This window comes from Gorilla gorilla, chromosome 9 (genome assembly GCF_029281585.2).
Source record: "Gorilla gorilla gorilla isolate KB3781 chromosome 9, NHGRI_mGorGor1-v2.1_pri, whole genome shotgun sequence".
NCBI lineage: Eukaryota > Metazoa > Chordata > Mammalia > Primates > Hominidae > Gorilla > Gorilla gorilla.
In genome coordinates this window covers 60,541,848-60,560,556 of record NC_073233.2, presented here as the reverse complement: position 1 = coordinate 60,560,556, position 18,709 = coordinate 60,541,848, and positions in this window count along the sequence as shown.

Below are 18,709 nucleotides of genomic sequence, written 5' to 3'. Positions count from 1 at the left end.
CTAGACAGAAGAATTCTCAGTAACTTCTTTCTGCTGCGTGTGTTCAACTCACAGAGTTGAACCTTCCTTCAGACAGAGCAGATATGAAACCCTCTTTTTGTGGAATTTGCAATTGGAGAATTCAAGCGCTTTGGGGCCATCGGGTAGAAAAGGATATATCTTCCTATAATAACTAGAGAGAATCATTCTCAGCAACCTCTTGGTGATGTGTGCGTTCCACTCACAGAGTTTAACCTTTCTTTTCATTGAGCAGTTTGGAAACACTCTGTTTGTAAAATCTGCAAGTGGATATTTGGACCTCTCTGGGGATTTCGTTGGAAAAGGGTTTTCTGCATATAACGCTAGACAGAATAATTCTCAGTAACTTCTTTGGGCTGCGTGTGTTCAACTCACAGAGTTGAACCTTCCTTTAGACAGAGTAGATTTGAAACCCTCTTTTTGTGGAATTTGCATTTGGAGATTTCAATCGCTTTGGGGCCAACTGTAGAAAAGGAAGTATCTTCCTATAAAAACTAGAGAGAATCATTCTCAGCAACCACTTGGTGATGTGTGCGTTCCACTCAGAGAGTTTAACCTTTCTTTTCATTGAGCAGTTTGGAAACACTCTGTTTGTAAAGTCTGCAAGTGGATATTTGGACCTCTCTGGAGATTTCCTTGGAAACGGGATTTCTGCATATAAGGCTCGACAGAAGAATTCTCAGTAACTTCTTTGGGCTGCGTGTGTTCAACTCACAGCGTTGAACCTTCCTTCAGACAGAGCAGATTTGAAACCCTCTTTTCGTGGAATTTGCAAGTGGAGATTTCAAGCGCTTTGGGGCCAACGGTAGAAAAGGAAATATCTTCCCATAAAAACTAGAGAGAATCATTCTCAGCAACCACTAGGTGATGTGTGCGTTCCACTCACAGAGTTTAACCTTTCTTTTCATAGAGCAGTTTGGGAACACTCTGTTTGTAAAGTCTGCAAGTGGATATTTGGACCTCTCTGGGGATTTCGTTGGAAACGGGATTTCTGCATATAACGCTAGACAGAAGAATTCTCAGTAACTTCTTTGGGCTGCGTGTGTTCAACTCACAGAGTTGGACCTTCCTTCAGACAGAGCAGACTTGAAACCCTGTTTTTGTGGAATTTGCAAGTGGAGATTTCCAGCGCTTTTTGGCCAACGGTAGAAAAGGAAATAACTTCCTATAAAAACTAGAGAGAATCATTCTCAGCAACCACTTCGTGATGTGTGCGTTCCACTCACAGAGTTTAACCTTTCTTTTCATTGAGTAGTTTGGAAACACTCTGTTTGTAAAGTCCGCAAGTGGATATTTGGACCTCTCTGGGGATTTCGTTGGAAACGGGATTTCTGAATATAACGCTAGACAGAAGAATTCTCAGTAACTTCTGTGGGCTGCGTGTGTTCAACCCACGGAGTTGAACCTTCCTTTTGACAGAGCAGATTTGCAACCCTCTTTTTGTGGAATTTGCAAGTGGAGATTTCAAGCGTATTGGGGCCAACGGTAGAAAAGGAAGTATCTTCCTATAAAAACTAGAGAGAATCATTCTCAGCAACCACTTGGTTATGTGTGCGTTAAACTCACAGAGTTTAACCTTTCTTTTTATAGAGCAGTTTGGAAACACTCTGTTTGTAAAGTCTGCAAGTGGATATTTGGACCTCTCTGGGGATTTCGTTGGAAACGGGATTTCTGCATATAGCGCTAGACAGAAGAATTCTCAGTAACTTCTTTGGGCTGCGTGTGTTCAACTCACAGAGTTGAACCCTCCTTTAGACAGAGCAGATCTGAAACCCTCTTTTTGTGGAATTTGCAAGTGGAGATTTCAAGCGCTTTGGGGCCAACGGTAGAAAAGGAGATATCTTCCTATAAAAACTAGAGAGAATCATTCTCAGCAACCACTTGGTGATGTGTGCGTTCCACTCACAGACTTTAACCTTTCTTTTCATTGAGCAGTTTGGAAACACTCTGTTTGTAAAATCTGCAAGTGGATATTTGGACCTCTCTGGGGATTTCGTTGGAAACGGGATTTCTGCATATAACGCTAGACAGAAGAATTCTCAGTAACTTCTTTGGGCTGCGTGTGTTCAACTCACGGAGTTGAACCTTCCTTTAGACAGAGCAGATATGAAGCCCTCTTTTTGTGGAATTTGCAAGTGGAGATTTCAAGCGCTTTGGGGCCAAAGGTAGAAAAGGATATATCTTCCTATAAAAATTAGAGAGAATCATTCTCAGCAACTATTTGGTGATGTGTGCGTTCTACTCACAGAGTTTAACCTTTCTTTCATAGAGCAGTTTGGAAACACTCTGTTTGTTAAGTCTGCAAGTGGAAATTTGGACCTCTCTGCGAATTTCGTTGGAAACGGGATTTCTGCATATAAAGCAAGACAGAAGGATTCTCAGTAACTTCTTTTTGCTGCGTGTGTTCAACTCACAGAGTTGAACCTTCCTTCAGACAGAGCAGATTTGAAACCCTCTTTTTGTGGAATTTGCAAGTGGAGATTTCAAGCGTATTGGGGCCAACGGTAGAAAAGGAAGTATCTTCCTATAAAAACTAGAGAGAATCATTCTCAGCAACCACTTGGTTATGTGTGCGTTAAACTCACAGAGTTTAACCTTTCTTTTTATAGAGCAGTTTGGAAACACTCTGTTTGTAAAGTCTGCAAGTGGATATTTGGACCTCTCTGGGGATTTCGTTGGAAACGGGATTTCTGCATATAGCGCTAGACAGAAGAATTCTCAGTAACTTCTTTGGGCTGCATGTGTTCAACTCACAGAGTGGAACCCTCCTTCAGACAGAGCAGATCTGAAACCCTCTTTTTGTGGAATTTGCAAGTGGAGATTTCAAGCGCTTTGGGGCAACGGTAGAAAAGGAGATATCTTCCTATAAAAACTAGAGAGAATCATTCTCAGCAACCACTTGGTGATGTGTGCGTTCCACTCACAGACTTTAACCTTTCTTTTCATTGAGCAGTTTGGAAACACTCTGTTTGTAAAATCTGCAAGTGGATATTTGGACCTCTCTGGGGATTTCGTTGGAAACGGGATTTCTGCATATAACGCTAGACAGAAGAATTCTCAGTAACTTCTTTGGGCTGCGTGTGTTCAACTCACGGAGTTGAACCTTCCTTTAGACAGAGCAGATTTGAAACCCTCTTTTTGTGGAATTTGCAAGTGGAGATTTCAAGCGCTTTGGCGCAAACGGTAGAAAAGGAAATATCTTCCTATAAAAACTAGAGAGAATCATTCTCAGCAACCACTTGGTGATGTGTGCGTTCCACTCAGAGAGTTTAACCTTTCTTTTCATAGAGCAGTTTGGAAACACTCTGTTTGTAAAGTCTGCAAGTGGATATTTGGACCTCTCTAGGGATTTCGTTGGAAACGGGATTTCTGCATATAACGCTACACAGAAGAATTCTCAGTAACTTCTTTGGGCTGCGTGTGTTCAACTCACAGAGTTGAACCTTCCTTTAGACAGAGTAGATTTGAAACCCTCTTTTTGTGGAATTTGCATTTGGAGATTTCAATCGATTTGGGGCCAACTGTAGAAAAGGAAGTATCTTCCTATAAAAACTAGAGAGAATCATTCTCAGCAACCACTTGGTGATGTGTGCGTTCCACTCATAGAGTTTAACCTTTCTTTTCATTGAGCAGTTTGGAAACACTCTGTTTGTAAAATCTGCAAGTGGATATTTGGACCTCTCTGGGAATTTCGTTGGAAACGGGATTTCTGCATATAACGCTAGACAGAAGAATTCTCAGTAACTTCTTTGGGCTGCGTGTGTTCAACTCACGGAGTTGAACCTTCCTTTAGACAGAGCAGATATGAAGCCCTCTTTTTGTGGAATTTGCAAGTGGAGATTTCAAGCGCTTTGGGGCCAACGGTAGAAAAGGAAATAACTTCCTATAAAAACTAGAGAGAATCATTCTCAGCAACCGCTTGGTGATGTGTGCGTTCCACTCCCAGAGTTTAACCTTCCTTTTCATAGAGCAGTTTGGAAACACTCTGTTTTTAAAGTCTGCAAGTGGATATTTGGACCTCTCTGGGGATTTCGTGGGAAACGGGTTTTGTGCATATAACGCTAGACAGAAGAATTCTCAGTAACTTCTTTCTGCTGCGTGTGTTCAACTCAGAGAGTTGAACCTTCCTTCAGACAGAGCAGATATGAAACCCTCTTTTTGTGGAATTTGCAATTGGAGAATTCAAGCGCTTTGGGGCCATCGGGTAGAAAAGGATATATCTTCCTATAATAACTAGAGAGAATCATTCTCAGCAACCTCTTGGTGATGTGTGCGTTCCACTCACAGAGTTTAACCTTTCTTTTCATTGAGCAGTTTGGAAACACTCTGTTTGTAAAATCTGCAAGTGGATATTTGGACCTCTGTGGGGATTTCGTTGGAAAAGGGTTTTCTGCATATAATGCTAGACAGAATAATTCTCAGTAACTTCTTTGGGCTGCGTGTGTTCAACTCACGGAGTTGAACCTTCCTTTAGACAGAGCAGATTTGAAACCCTCTTTTTGTGGAATTTGCAAGTGGAGATTTCAAGCGCTTTGGCGCAAACGGTAGAAAAGGAAATATCTTCCTATAAAAACTAGAGAGAATCATTCTCAGCAACCACTTGGTGATGTGTGCGTTCCACTCACAGAGTTTAACCATTCTTTTCATAGAGCAGTTTGGAAACATTCTGTTTGTAAAGTCTGCAAGTGTGTATTTGGACCTCTCTTTGGATTTCATTGGAAACGGGATTTCTGCATATAACGCTAGACAGAAGAATTCTCAGTAACTTCTTTGGGCTGCGTGTGTTCAACTCACAGAGTTGAACCTTCCTTCAGACAGAGCAGATTTGAAACCCTCTTTTTGTGGAATTTGCCAGTGGAGATTTCAAGCGCTATGGGGCCAACGGTAGAAAAGGAAATATCTTCCTATAAAAACTACAGAGAATCATTCTCAGCAACCACTTGGTGATGTGTGCGTTCCACTCAGAGAGTTTAACCTTTCTTTTCATAGAGCAGTTTGGAAACACTCTGTTTGTAAAGTCTGCAAGTGGATATTTGGACCTCTCTGGGGATTTCGTTGGAAACGGGATTTCTGCATATAACGCTACACAGAAGAATTCCCAGTAACTTCTTTGGGCTGCGTGTGTTCAACTCACAGAGTTGAACCTTCCTTTAGACAGAGTAGATTTGAAACCCTCTTTTTGTGGAATTTGCATTTGGAGATTTCAATCGCTTTGGGGCCAACTGTAGAAAAGGAAGTATCTTCCTATAAAAACTAGAGAGAATCATTCTCAGCAACCACTTGGTGATGTGTGCGTTCCACTCAGAGAGTTTAACCTTTCTTTTCATTGAGCAGTTTGGAAACACTCTGTTTGTAAAGTCTGCAAGTGGATATTTGGACCTCTCTGGAGATTTCGTTGGAAACGGGATTTCTGCATATAAGGCTCGAGAGAAGAATTCTCAGTAACTTCTTTGGGCTGCGTGTGTTCAACTCACAGAGTTGAACCTTCCTTCAGACAGAGCAGATTTGAAACCTTCTTTTCGTGGAATTTGCAAGTGGAGATTTCAAGCGCTTTGGGGCCAACGGTAGAAAAGGAAATATCTTCCCATAAAAACTAGAGAGAATCATTCTCAGCAACCACTTGGTGATGTGTGCGTTCCACTCACAGAGTTTAACCTTTCTTTTCATAGAGCAGTTTGGGAACACTCTGTTTGTAAAGTCTGCAAGTGGATATTTGGACCTCTCTGGGGATTTCGTTGGAAACGGGATTTCTGCATATAACGCTAGACAGAAGAATTCTCAGTAACTTCTTTGGGCTGCGTGTGTTCAACTCACAGAGTTGGACCTTCCTTCAGACAGAGCAGACTTGAAACCCTGTTTTTGTGGAATTTGCAAGTGGAGATTTCCAGCGCTTTTTGGACAACGGTAGAAAAGGAAATATCTTCCTATAAAACCTAGAGAGAATCATTCTCAGCAACCACTTGGTGATGTGTGCGTTCCACTCACAGAGTTTAACCTTTCTTTTCATTGAGTAGTTTGGAAACACTCTGTTTGTAAAGTCCGCAAGTGGATATTTGGACCTCTCTGGGGATTTCGTTGGAAACGGGATTTCTGAATATAACGCTAGACAGAAGAATTCTCAGTAACTTCTGTGGGCTGCGTGTGTTCAACCCACGGAGTTGAACCTTCCTTTTGACAGAGCAGATTTGCAACCCTCTTTTTGTGGAATTTGCAAGTGGAGATTTCAAGCGTATTGGGGCCAACGGTAGAAAAGGAAGTATCTTCCTATAAAAACTAGAGAGAATCATTCTCAGCAACCACTTGGTTATGTGTGCGTTCTACTCACAGAGTTTAACCTTTCTTTTTATAGAGCAGTTTGGAAACACTCTGTTTGTAAAGTCTGCAAGTGGATATTTGGACCTCTCTGGGGATTTCGTTGGAAACGGGATTTCTGCATATAGCGCTAGACAGAAGGATTCTCAGTAACTTCTTTTTGCTCCGTGTGTTCAACTCACAGAGTTGAACCTTCCTTCAGACAGAGCAGATTTGAAACCCTCTTTTTGTGGAATTTGCAAGTGGAGATTTCAAGCGTATTGGGGCCAACGGTAGAAAAGGAAGTATCTTCCTATAAAAACTAGAGAGAATCATTCTCAGCAACCACTTGGTTATGTGTGCGTTAAACTCACAGAGTTTAACCTTTCTTTTTATAGAGCAGTTTGGAAACACTCTGTTTGTAAAGTCTGCAAGTGGATATTTGGACCTCTCTGGGGATTTCGTTGGAAACGGGATTTCTGCATGTAGCGCTAGACAGAAGAATTCTCAGTAACTTCTTTGGGCTGCATGTGTTCAACTCACAGAGTGGAACCCTCCTTCAGACAGAGCAGATATGAAACCCTCTTTTTGTGGAATTTGCAATTGGAGAATTCAAGCGCTTTGGGGCCATCGGGTAGAAAAGGATATATCTTCCTATAATAACTAGAGAGAATCATTCTCAGCAACCTCTTGGTGATGTGTGCGTTCCACTCACAGAGTTTAACCTTTCTTTTCATTGAGCAGTTTGGAAACACTCTGTTTGTAAAATCTGCAAGTGGATATTTGGACCTCTCTGGGGATTTCGTTGGAAAAGGGTTTTCTGCATATAATGCTAGACAGAATAATTCTCAGTAACTTCTTTGGGCTGCGTGTGTTCAACTCACGGAGTTGAACCTTCCTTTAGACAGAGCAGATTTGAAACCCTCTTTTTGTGGAATTTGCAAGTGGAGATTTCAAGCGCTTTGGCGCAAACGGTAGAAAAGGAAATATCTTCCTATAAAAACTAGAGAGAATCATTCTCAGCAACCACTTGGTGATGTGTGCGTTCCACTCACAGAGTTTAACCATTCTTTTCATAGAGCAGTTTGGAAACATTCTGTTTGTAAAGTCTGCAAGTGGGTATTTGGACCTCTCTTTGGATTTCATTGGAAACGGGATTTCTGCATATAACGCTAGACAGAAGAATTATCAGTAACTTCTTTGGGCTGCGTGTGTTCAACTCACAGAGTTGAACCTTCCTTCAGACAGAGCAGATTTGAAACCCTCTTTTTGTGGAATTTGCCAGTGGAGATTTCAAGCGCTTTGGGGCCAACGGTAGAAAAGGAAATATCTTCCTATAAAAACTACAGAGAATCATTCTCAGCAACCACTTGGTGATGTGTGCGTTCCACTCAGAGAGTTTAACCTTTCTTTTCATAGAGCAGTTTGGAAACACTCTGTTTGTAAAGTCTGCAAGTGGATATTTGGACCTCTCTGGGGATTTCGTTGGAAACGGGATTTCTGCATATAAGGCTCGAGAGAAGAATTCTCAGTAACTTCTTTGGGCTGCGTGTGTTCAACTCACAGAGTTGAACCTTCCTTCAGACAGAGCAGATTTGAAACCTTCTTTTCGTGGAATTTGCAAGTGGAGATTTCAAGCGCTTTGGGGCCAACGGTAGAAAAGGAAATATCTTCCCATAAAAACTAGAGAGAATCATTCTCAGCAACCACTTGGTGATGTGTGCGTTCCACTCACAGAGTTTAACCTTTCTTTTCCTAGAGCAGTTTGGGAACACTCTGTTTGTAAAGTCTGCAAGTGGATATTTGGACCTCTCTGGGGATTTCGTTGGAAACGGGATTTCTGCATATGACGCTAGACAGAAGAATTCTCAGTAACTTCTTTGGGCTGCGTGTGTTCAACTCACAGAGTTGGACCTTCCTTCAGACAGAGCAGACTTGAAACCCTGTTTTTGTGGAATTTGCAAGTGGAGATTTCCAGCGCTTTTTGGACAACGGTAGAAAAGGAAATATCTTCCTATAAAAACTAGAGAGAATCATTCTCAGCAACCACTTGGTGATGTGTGCGTTCCACTCACAGAGTTTAACCCTTCTTTTCATTGAGTAGTTTGGAAACACTCTGTTTGTAAAGTCCGCAAGTGGATATTTGGACCTCTCTGGGGATTTCGTTGGAAACGGGATTTCTGAATATAACGCTAGACAGAAGAATTCTCAGTAACTTCTGTGGGCTGCGTGTGTTCAACCCACGGAGTTGAACCTTCCTTCAGACAGAGCAGATTTGAAACCCTCTTTTTGTGGAATTTGCAAGTGGAGATTTCAAGCGCTTTGGGGCCAACGGTAGAAAAGGAGATAACTTCCTATAAAAACTAGAGAGAATCATTCTCAGCAACCGCTTGGTGATGTGTGCGTTCCACTCCCAGAGTTTAACCTTCCTTTTCATAGAGCAGTTTGGAAACACTCTGTTTTTAAAGTCTGCAAGTGGATATTTGGACCTCTCTGGGGATTTCGTGGGAAACGGGATTTGTGCATATAACGCTAGACAGAAGAATTCTCAGTAACTTCTTTCTGCTGCGTGTGTTCAACTCACAGAGTTGAACCTTCCTTCAGACAGAGCAGATATGAAACCCTCTTTTTGTGGAATTTGCAATTGGAGAATTCAAGCGCTTTGGGGCCATCGGGTAGAAAAGGATATATCTTCCTATAATAACTAGAGAGAATCATTCTCAGCAACCTCTTGGTGATGTGTGCGTTCCACTCACAGAGTTTAACCTTTCTTTTCATTGAGCAGTTTGGAAACACTCTGTTTGTAAAATCTGCAAGTGGATATTTGGACCTCTCTGGGGATTTCGTTGGAAAAGGGTTTTCTGCATATAATGCTAGACAGAATAATTCTCAGTAACTTCTTTGGGCTGCGTGTGTTCAACTCACGGAGTTGAACCTTCCTTTAGACAGAGCAGATTTGAAACCCTCTTTTTGTGGAATTTGCAAGTGGAGATTTCAAGTGCTTTGGCGCAAACGGTAGAAAAGGAAATATCTTCCTATAAAAACTAGAGAGAATCATTCTCAGCAACCACTTGGTGATGTGTGCGTTCCACTCACAGAGTTTAACCATTCTTTTCATAGAGCAGTTTGGAAACATTCTGTTTGTAAAGTCTGCAAGTGGGTATTTGGACCTCTCTTTGGATTTCATTGGAAACGGGATTTCTGCATATAACGCTAGACAGAAGAATTCTCAGTAACTTCTTTGGGCTGCGTGTGTTCAACTCACAGAGTTGAACCTTCCTTCAGACAGAGCAGATTTGAAACCCTCTTTTTGTGGAATTTGCCAGTGGAGATTTCAAGCGCTTTGGGGCCAACGGTAGAAAAGGAAATATCTTCCTATAAAAACTACAGAGAATCATTCTCAGCAACCACTTGGTGATGTGTGCGTTCCACTCAGAGAGTTTAACCTTTCTTTTCATAGAGCAGTTTGGAAACACTCTGTTTGTAAAGTCTGCAAGTGGATATTTGGACCTCTCTAGGGATTTCGTTGGAAACGGGATTTCTGCATATAACGCTACACAGAAGAATTCCCAGTAACTTCTTTGGGCTGCGTGTGTTCAACTCACAGAGTTGAACCTTCCTTTAGACAGAGTAGATTTGAAACCCTCTTTTTGTGGAATTTGCATTTGGAGATTTCAATTGCTTTGGGGCCAACTGTAGAAAAGGAAGTATCTTCCTATAAAAACTAGAGAGAATCATTCTCAGCAACCACTTGGTGATGTGTGCGTTCCACTCAGAGAGTTTAACCTTTCTTTTCATTGAGCAGTTTGGAAACACTCTGTTTGTAAAGTCTGCAAGTGGATATTTGGACCTCTCTGGAGATTTCGTTGGAAACGGGATTTCTGCATATAAGGCTCGACAGAAGAATTCTCAGTAACTTCTTTGGGCTGCGTGTGTTCAACCCACGGAGTTGAACCTTCCTTTTGACAGAGCAGATTTGCAACCCTCTTTTTGTGGAATTTGCAAGTGGAGATTTCAAGCGCCTTGGGGCCAACGGTAGAAAAGGAAGTATGTTCCTATGAAAACTAGAGAGAATCATTCTCAGCAAGCACTTGGTGATGTGTGCATTCCACTCACAGAGTTTAACCTTTCTTTTTATAGAGCAGTTTGAAAACACTCTCTTTGTAAAGTCTGCAAGTGGATATTTGGACCTCTCTGGGGATTTCGTGGGAAACGGGATTTCTGCATATAACACTAGACAGAAGAATTCTCAGTAACTTCTTTGGGATGCGTGTGTTCAACTCACGGAGTTGAACCTTCCTTTAGACAGAGCAGATTTGAAACCCTCTTTTTGTGGAATTTGCAAGTGGAGATTTGCAGCGCTTTGGGGCCAACGGTAGAAAAGGAAATATCTTCCTATAAAAACTAGAGAGAATCATTCTCAGCAACCACTTGGTGATGTGTGCATTCCACTCAGAGAGTTTAACCTTAATTTTCATTGAGCAGTTTGGAAACACTCTGTTTGTAAAGGCTGCAAGTGGATATTTTGACCTCTCTGGAGATTTTGTTGGAAACGGGATTTCTAAATATAAGGCTCGACAGAAGAATTCTCAGTAACTTCTTTGGGCTGCGTGTGTTCAACTCACAGAGTTGAACCCTCCTTCAGACAGAGCAGATTTGAAACCTTCTTTTCGTGGAATTTGCAAGTGGAGATTTCAAGCGCTTTGGGGCCAACGGTAGAAAAGGAAATATCTTCCTATAAAAACTAGAGAGAATCATTCTCAGCAACCACTTGGTGATGTGTGCGTTCCACTCACAGAGTTTAACGTTTCTTTTCATAGAGCAGTTTGGGAACACTCTGTTTGTAAAGTCTGCAAGTGGATATTTGGACCTCTCTGGGGATTTCGTTGGAAACGGGATTTCTGCATATAACCCTAGACAGAAGAATTCTCAGTAACTTCTTTGGGCTGCGTGTGTTCAACTCACAGAGTTGGACCTTCTTCAGACAGAGCAGACTTGAAACCCTGTTTTTGTGGAATTTGCAAGTGGAGATTTCCAGCGCTTTTTGGACAACGGTAGAAAAGGAAATATCTTCCTATAAAAACTAGAGAGAATCATTCTCAGCAACCACTTGGTGATGTGTGTGTTCCACTCACAGAGTTTAACCTTTCTTTTCATTGAGCAGTTTGGAAACACTCTGTTTATAAAATCTGCAAGTGGATATTTGGACCTCTCTGGGAATTTCGTTGGAAACGGGATTTCTGCATATAACGCTAGACAGAAGAATTCTCAGTAACTTCTTTGGGCTGCGTGTGTTCAACTCACGGAGTTGAACCTTCCTTTAGACAGAGCAGATATGAAGCCCTCTTTTTGTGGAATTTGCAAGTGGAGATTTCAAGCGCTTTGGGGCCAACGGTAGAAAAGGAAATAACTTCCTATAAAAACTAGAGAGAATCATTCTCAGCAACCGCTTGGTGATGTGTGCGTTCCACTCCCAGAGTTTAACCTTCCTTTTCATAGAGCAGTTTGGAAACACTCTCTTTTTTAAAGTCTGCAAGTGGATATTTGGACCTCTCTGGGGATTTCGTGGGAAACGGGATTTGTGCATATAACGCTAGACAGAAGAATTCTCAGTAACTTCTTTCTGCTGCGTGTGTTCAACTCACAGAGTTGAACCTTCCTTCAGACAGAGCAGATATGAAACCCTCTTTTTGTGGAATTTGCAATTGGAGAATTTAAGCGCTTTGGGGCCATCGGGTATAAAAGGATATATCTTCCTATAATAACTAGAGAGAATCATTCTCAGCAACCTCTTGGTGATGTGTGCGTTCCACTCACAGAGTTTAACCTTTCTTTTCATTGAGCAGTTTGGAAACACTCTGTTTGTAAAATCTGCAAGTGGATATTTGGACCTCTCTGGGGATTTCGTTGGAAAAGGGTTTTCTGCATATAATGCTAGACAGAATAATTCTCAGTAACTTCTTTGGGCTGCGTGTGTTCAACTCACGGAGTTGAACCTTCCTTTAGACAGAGCAGATTTGAAACCCTCTTTTTCTGGAATTTGCAAGTGGAGATTTCAAGCGCTTTGGCGCAAACGGTAGAAAAGGAAATATCTTCCTATAAAAACTAGAGAGAATCATTCTCAGCAACCACTTGGTGATGTGTGCGTTCCACTCACAGAGTTTAACCATTCTTTTCATAGAGCAGTTTGGAAACATTCTGTTTGTAAAGTCTACAAGTGGGTATTTGGACCTCTCTTTGGATTTCATTGGAAACGGGATTTCTGCATATAACGCTAGACAGAAGAATTCTCAGTAACTTCTTTGGGCTGCGTGTGTTCAACTCACAGCGTTGAACTTTCCTTCAGACAGAGCAGATTTGAAACCCTCTTTTTGTGGAATTTGCAAGTGGAGATTTCAAGCGCTTTGGGGCCAACGGTAGAAAAGGAAATATCTTCCTATAAAAACTACAGAGAATCATTCTCAGCAACCACTTGGTGATGTGTGCGTTCCACTCAGAGAGTTTAACCTTTCTTTTCATAGAGCAGTTTGGAAACACTCTGTTTGTAAAGTCTGCAAGTGGATATTTGGACCTCTCTAGGGATTTCGTTGGAAACGGGATTTCTGCATATAACTCTACACAGAAGAATTCTCAGTAACTTCTTTGGGCTGCGTGTGTTCAACTCACAGAGTTGAACCTTCCTTTAGACAGAGTAGATTTGAAACCCTCTTTTTGTGGAATTTGCATTTGGAGATTTCAATCGCTTTGGGGCCAACTGTAGAAAAGGAAGTATCTTCCTATAAAAACTAGAGAGAATCATTCTCAGCAACCACTTGGTGATGTGTGCGTTCCACTCATAGAGTTTAACCTTTCTTTTCATTGAGCAGTTTGGAAACACTCTGTTTGTAAAATCTGCAAGTGGATATTTGGACCTCTCTGGGAATTTCGTTGGAAACGGGATTTCTGCATATAACGCTAGACAGAAGAATTCTCAGTAACTTCTTTTGGCTGCGTGTGTTCAACTCACGGAGTTGAACCTTCCTTTAGACAGAGCAGATATGAAGCCCTCTTTTTGTGGAATTTGCAAGTGGAGATTTCAAGGGCTTTGGGGCCAACGGTAGAAAAGGAAATAACTTCCTATAAAAACTAGAGAGAATCATTCTCAGCAACCGCTTGGTGATGTGTGCATTCCACTCCCAGAGTTTAACCTTCCTTTTCATAGAGCAGTTTGGAAACACTCTGTTTTTAAAGTCTGCAAGTGGATATTTGGACCTCTCTGGGGATTTCGTGGGAAACGGGATTTGTGCATATAACGCTAGACAGAAGAATTCTCAGTAACTTCTTTCTGCTGCGTGTGTTCAACTCACAGAGTTGAACCTTCCTTCAGACAGAGCAGATATGAAACCCTCTTTTTGTGGAATTTGCAATTGGAGAATTCAAGCGCTTTGGGGCCATCGGGTAGAAAAGGATATATCTTCCTATAATAACTAGAGAGAATCATTCTCAGCAACCTCTTGGTGATGTGTGCGTTCCACTCACAGAGTTTAACCTTTCTTTTCATTGAGCAGTTTGGAAACACTCTGTTTGTAAAATCTGCAAGTGGATATTTGGACCTCTCTGGGGATTTCGTTGGAAAAGGGTTTTCTGCATATAACGCTAGACAGAATAATTCTCAGTAACTTCTTTGGGCTGCGTGTGTTCAACTCACAGAGTTGAACCTTCCTTTAGACAGAGTAGATTTGCAACCCTCTTTTTGTGGAATTTGCAAGTGGAGATTTCAAGCGCATTGGGGCCAACGGTAGAAAAGGAAGTATGTTCCTATGAAAACTAGAGAGAATCATTCTCAGCAAGCACTTGGTGATGTGTGCATTCCACTCATAGAGTTTAACCTTTCTTTTTATAGAGCAGTTTGAAAACACTCTGTTTGTAAAGTCTGCAAGTGGATATTTGGACCTCTCTGGGGATTTCGTGGGAAACGGGATTTCTGCATATAACACTAGACAGAAGAATTCTCAGTAACTTCTTTGGGATGCGTGTGTTCAACTCACGGAGTTGAACCTTCCTTTAGACAGAGCAGATTTGAAACCCTCTTTTTGTGGAATTTGCAAGTGGAGATTTGCAGCGCTTTGGGGCCAACGGTAGAAAAGGAAATATCTTCCTATGAAAACTAGAGAGAATCATTCTCAGCAACCACTTGGTGATGTGTGCATTCCACTCAGAGAGTTGAACCTTAATTTTCATTGAGCAGTTTGGAAACACTCTGTTTGTAAAGGCTGCAAGTGGATATTTTGACCTCTCTGGAGATTTTGTTGGAAACGGGATTTCTAAATATAAGGCTCGACAGAAGAATTCTCAGTAACTTCTTTGGGCTGCGTGTGTTCAACTCACAGAGTTGGACCTTCTTCAGACAGAGCAGACTTGAAACCCTGTTTTTGTGGAATTTGCAAGTGGAGATTTCCAGCGCTTTTTGGACAACGGTAGAAAAGGAAATATCTTCCTATAAAAACTAGAGAGAATCATTCTCAGCAACCACTTGGTGATGTGTGCGTTCCACTCACAGAGTTTAACCTTTCTTTTCATTGAGCAGTTTGGAAACAGTCTGTTTATAAAATCTGCAAGTGGATATTTGGACCTCTCTGGGAATTTCGTTGGAAACGGGATTTCTGCATATAACGCTAGACAGAAGAATTCTCAGTAACTTCTTTGGGCTGCGTGTGTTCAACTCACAGAGTTGAACCTTCCTTTAGACAGAGTAGGTTTGAAACCCTCTTTTTGTGGAATTTGCATTTGGAGATTTCAATCGCTTTGGGGCCAACTGTAGAAAAGGAAGTATCTTCCTATAAAAACTAGAGAGAATCATTCTCAGCAACCACTTGGTGATGTGTGCGTTCCACTCATAGAGTTTAACCTTTCTTTTCATTGAGCAGTTTGGAAACACTCTGTTTGTAAAATCTGCAAGTGGATATTTGGACCTCTCTGGGAATTTCGTTGGAAACGGGATTTCTGCATATAACGCTAGACAGAAGAATTCTCAGTAACTTCTTTGGGCTGCGTGTGTTCAACTCACAGAGTTGAACCTTCCTTTAGACAGAGCAGATCTGAAACCCTCTTTTTGTGGAATTTGCAAGTGGAGATTTCAAGGGCTTTGGGGCCAACGGTAGAAAAGGAAATAACTTCCTATAAAAACTAGAGAGAATCATTCTCAGCAACCGCTTGGTGATGTGTGCATTCCACTCCCAGAGTTTAACCTTCCTTTTCATAGAGCAGTTTGGAAACACTCTGTTTTTAAAGTCTGCAAGTGGATATTTGGACCTCTCTGGGGATTTCGTGGGAAACGGGATTTGTGCATATAACGCTAGACAGAAGAATTCTCAGTAACTTCTTTCTGCTGCGTGTGTTCAACTCACAGAGTTGAACCTTCCTTCAGACAGAGCAGATATGAAACCCTCTTTTTGTGGAATTTGCAATTGGAGAATTCAAGCGCTTTGGGGCCATCGGGTAGAAAAGGATATATCTTCCTATAATAACTAGAGAGAATCATTCTCAGCAACCTCTTGGTGATGTGTGCGTTCCACTCACAGAGTTTAACCTTTCTTTTCATTGAGCAGTTTGGAAACACTCTGTTTGTAAAATCTGCAAGTGGATATTTGGACCTCTCTGGGGATTTCGTTGGAAAAGGGTTTTCTGCATATAACGCTAGACAGAATAATTCTCAGTAACTTCTTTGGGCTGCGTGTGTTCAACTCACAGAGTTGAACCTTCCTTTAGACAGAGTAGATTTGCAACCCTCTTTTTGTGGAATTTGCAAGTGGAGATTTCAAGCGCATTGGGGCCAACGGTAGAAAAGGAAGTATGTTCCTATGAAAACTAGAGAGAATCATTCTCAGCAAGCACTTGGTGATATGTGCATTCCACTCACAGAGTTTAACCTTTCTTTTTATAGAGCAGTTTGAAAACACTCTGTTTGTAAAGTCTGCAAGTGGATATTTGGACCTCTCTGGGGATTTCGTGGGAAACGGGATTTCTGCATATAACACTAGACAGAAGAATTCTCAGTAACTTCTTTGGGATGCGTGTGTTCAACTCACGGAGTTGAACCTTCCTTTAGACAGAGCAGATTTGAAACCCTCTTTTTGTGGAATTTGCAAGTGGAGATTTGCAGCGCTTTGGGGCCAACGGTAGAAAAGGAAATATCTTCCTATAAAAACTAGAGAGAATCATTCTCAGCAACCACTTGGTGATGTGTGCATTCCACTCAGAGAGTTTAACCTTAATTTTCATTGAGCAGTTTGGAAACACTCTGTTTGTAAAGGCTGCAAGTGGATATTTTGACCTCTCTGGAGATTTTGTTGGAAACGGGATTTCTAAATATAAGGCTCGACAGAAGAATTCTCAGTAACTTCTTTGGGCTGCGTGTGTTCAACTCACAGAGTTGAACCCTCCTTCAGACAGAGCAGATTTGAAACCTTCTTTTCGTGGAATTTGCAAGTGGAGATTTCAAGCGCTTTGGGGCCAACGGTAGAAAAGGAAATATCTTCCTATAAAAACTAGAGAGAATCATTCTCAGCAACCACTTGGTGATGTGTGCGTTCCACTCACAGAGTTTAACCTTTCTTTTCATAGAGCAGTTTGGGAACACTCTGTTTGTAAAGTCTGCAAGTGGATATTTGGACCTCTCTGGGGATTTCGTTGGAAACGGGATTTCTGCATATAACCCTAGACAGAAGAATTCTCAGTAACTTCTTTGGGCTGCGTGTGTTCAACTCACAGAGTTGGACCTTCTTCAGACAGAGCAGACTTGAAACCCTGTTTTTGTGGAATTTGCAAGTGGAGATTTCCAGCGCTTTTTGGACAACGGTAGAAAAGGAAATATCTTCCTATAAAAACTAGAGAGAATCATTCTCAGCAACCACTTGGTGATGTGTGCGTTCCACTCACAGAGTTTAACCTTTCTTTTCATTGAGCAGTTTGGAAACACTCTGTTTCTAAAGTCTGCAAGTGGATATTTGGACCTCTCTGGGAATTTCGTTGGAAACGGGATTTCTGCATATAACGCTAGACAGAAGAATTCTCAGTAACTTCTTTGGGCTGCGTGTATTCAACTCACGGAGTTGAACCTTCCTTTAGACAGAGCAGATATGAAGCCCTCTTTTTGTGGAATTTGCAAGTGGAGATTTCAAGCGCTTTGGGGCCAACGGTAGAAAAGGAAATAACTTCCTATAAAAACTAGAGAGAATCATTCTCAGCAACCGCTTGGTGATGTGTGCGTTCCACTCCCAGAGTTTAACCTTCCTTTTCATAGAGCAGTTTGGAAACACTCTCTTTTTTAAAGTCTGCAAGTGGATATTTGGACCTCTCTGGGGATTTCGTGGGAAACGGGATTTGTGCATATAACGCTAGACAGAAGAATTCTCAGTAACTTCTTTCTGCTGCGTGTGTTCAACGCACAGAGTTGAACCTTCCTTCAGACAGAGCAGATATGAAACCCTCTTTTTGTGGAATTTGCAATTGGAGAATTCAAGCGCTTTGGGGCCATCGGGTAGAAAAGGATATATCTTCCTATAATAACTAGAGAGAATCATTCTCAGCAACCTCTTGGTGATGTGTGCGTTCCACTCACAGAGTTTAACCTTTCTTTTCATTGAGCAGTTTGGAAACACTCTGTTTGTAAAATCTGCAAGTGGATATTTGGACCTCTCTGGGGATTTCGTTGGAAAAGGGTTTTCTGCATATAATGCTAGACAGAATAATTCTCAGTAACTTCTTTGGGCTGCGTGTGTTCAACTCACGGAGTTGAACCTTCCTTTAGACAGAGCAGATTTGAAACCCTCTTTTTCTGGAATTTGCAAGTGGAGATTTCAAGCGCTTTGGCGCAAACGGTAGAAAAGGAAATATCTTCCTATAAAAACTAGAGAGAATCATTCTCAGCAACCACTTGGTGATGTGTGCGTTCCACTCACAGAGTTTAACCATTCTTTTCATAGAGCAGTTTGGAAACATTCTGTTTGTAAAGTCTGCAAGTGGGTATTTGGACCTCTCTTTGGATTTCATTGGAAACGGGATTTCTGCATATAACGCTAGACAGAAGAATTCTCAGTAACTTCTTTGGGCTGCGTGTGTTCAACTCACAGCGTTGAACCTTCCTTCAGACAGAGCAGATTTGAAACCCTCTTTTTGTGGAATTTGCCAGTGGAGATTTCAAGCGCTTTGGGGCCAACGGTAGAAAAGGAAATATCTTCCTATAAAAACTACAGAGAATCATTCTCAGCAACCACTTGGTGATGTGTGCGTTCCACTCAGAGAGTTTAACCTTTCTTTTCATAGAGCAGTTTGGAAACACTCTGTTTGTAAAGTCTGCAAGTGGATATTTGGACCTCTCTAGGGATTTCGTTGGAAACGGGATTTCTGCATATAACGCTAC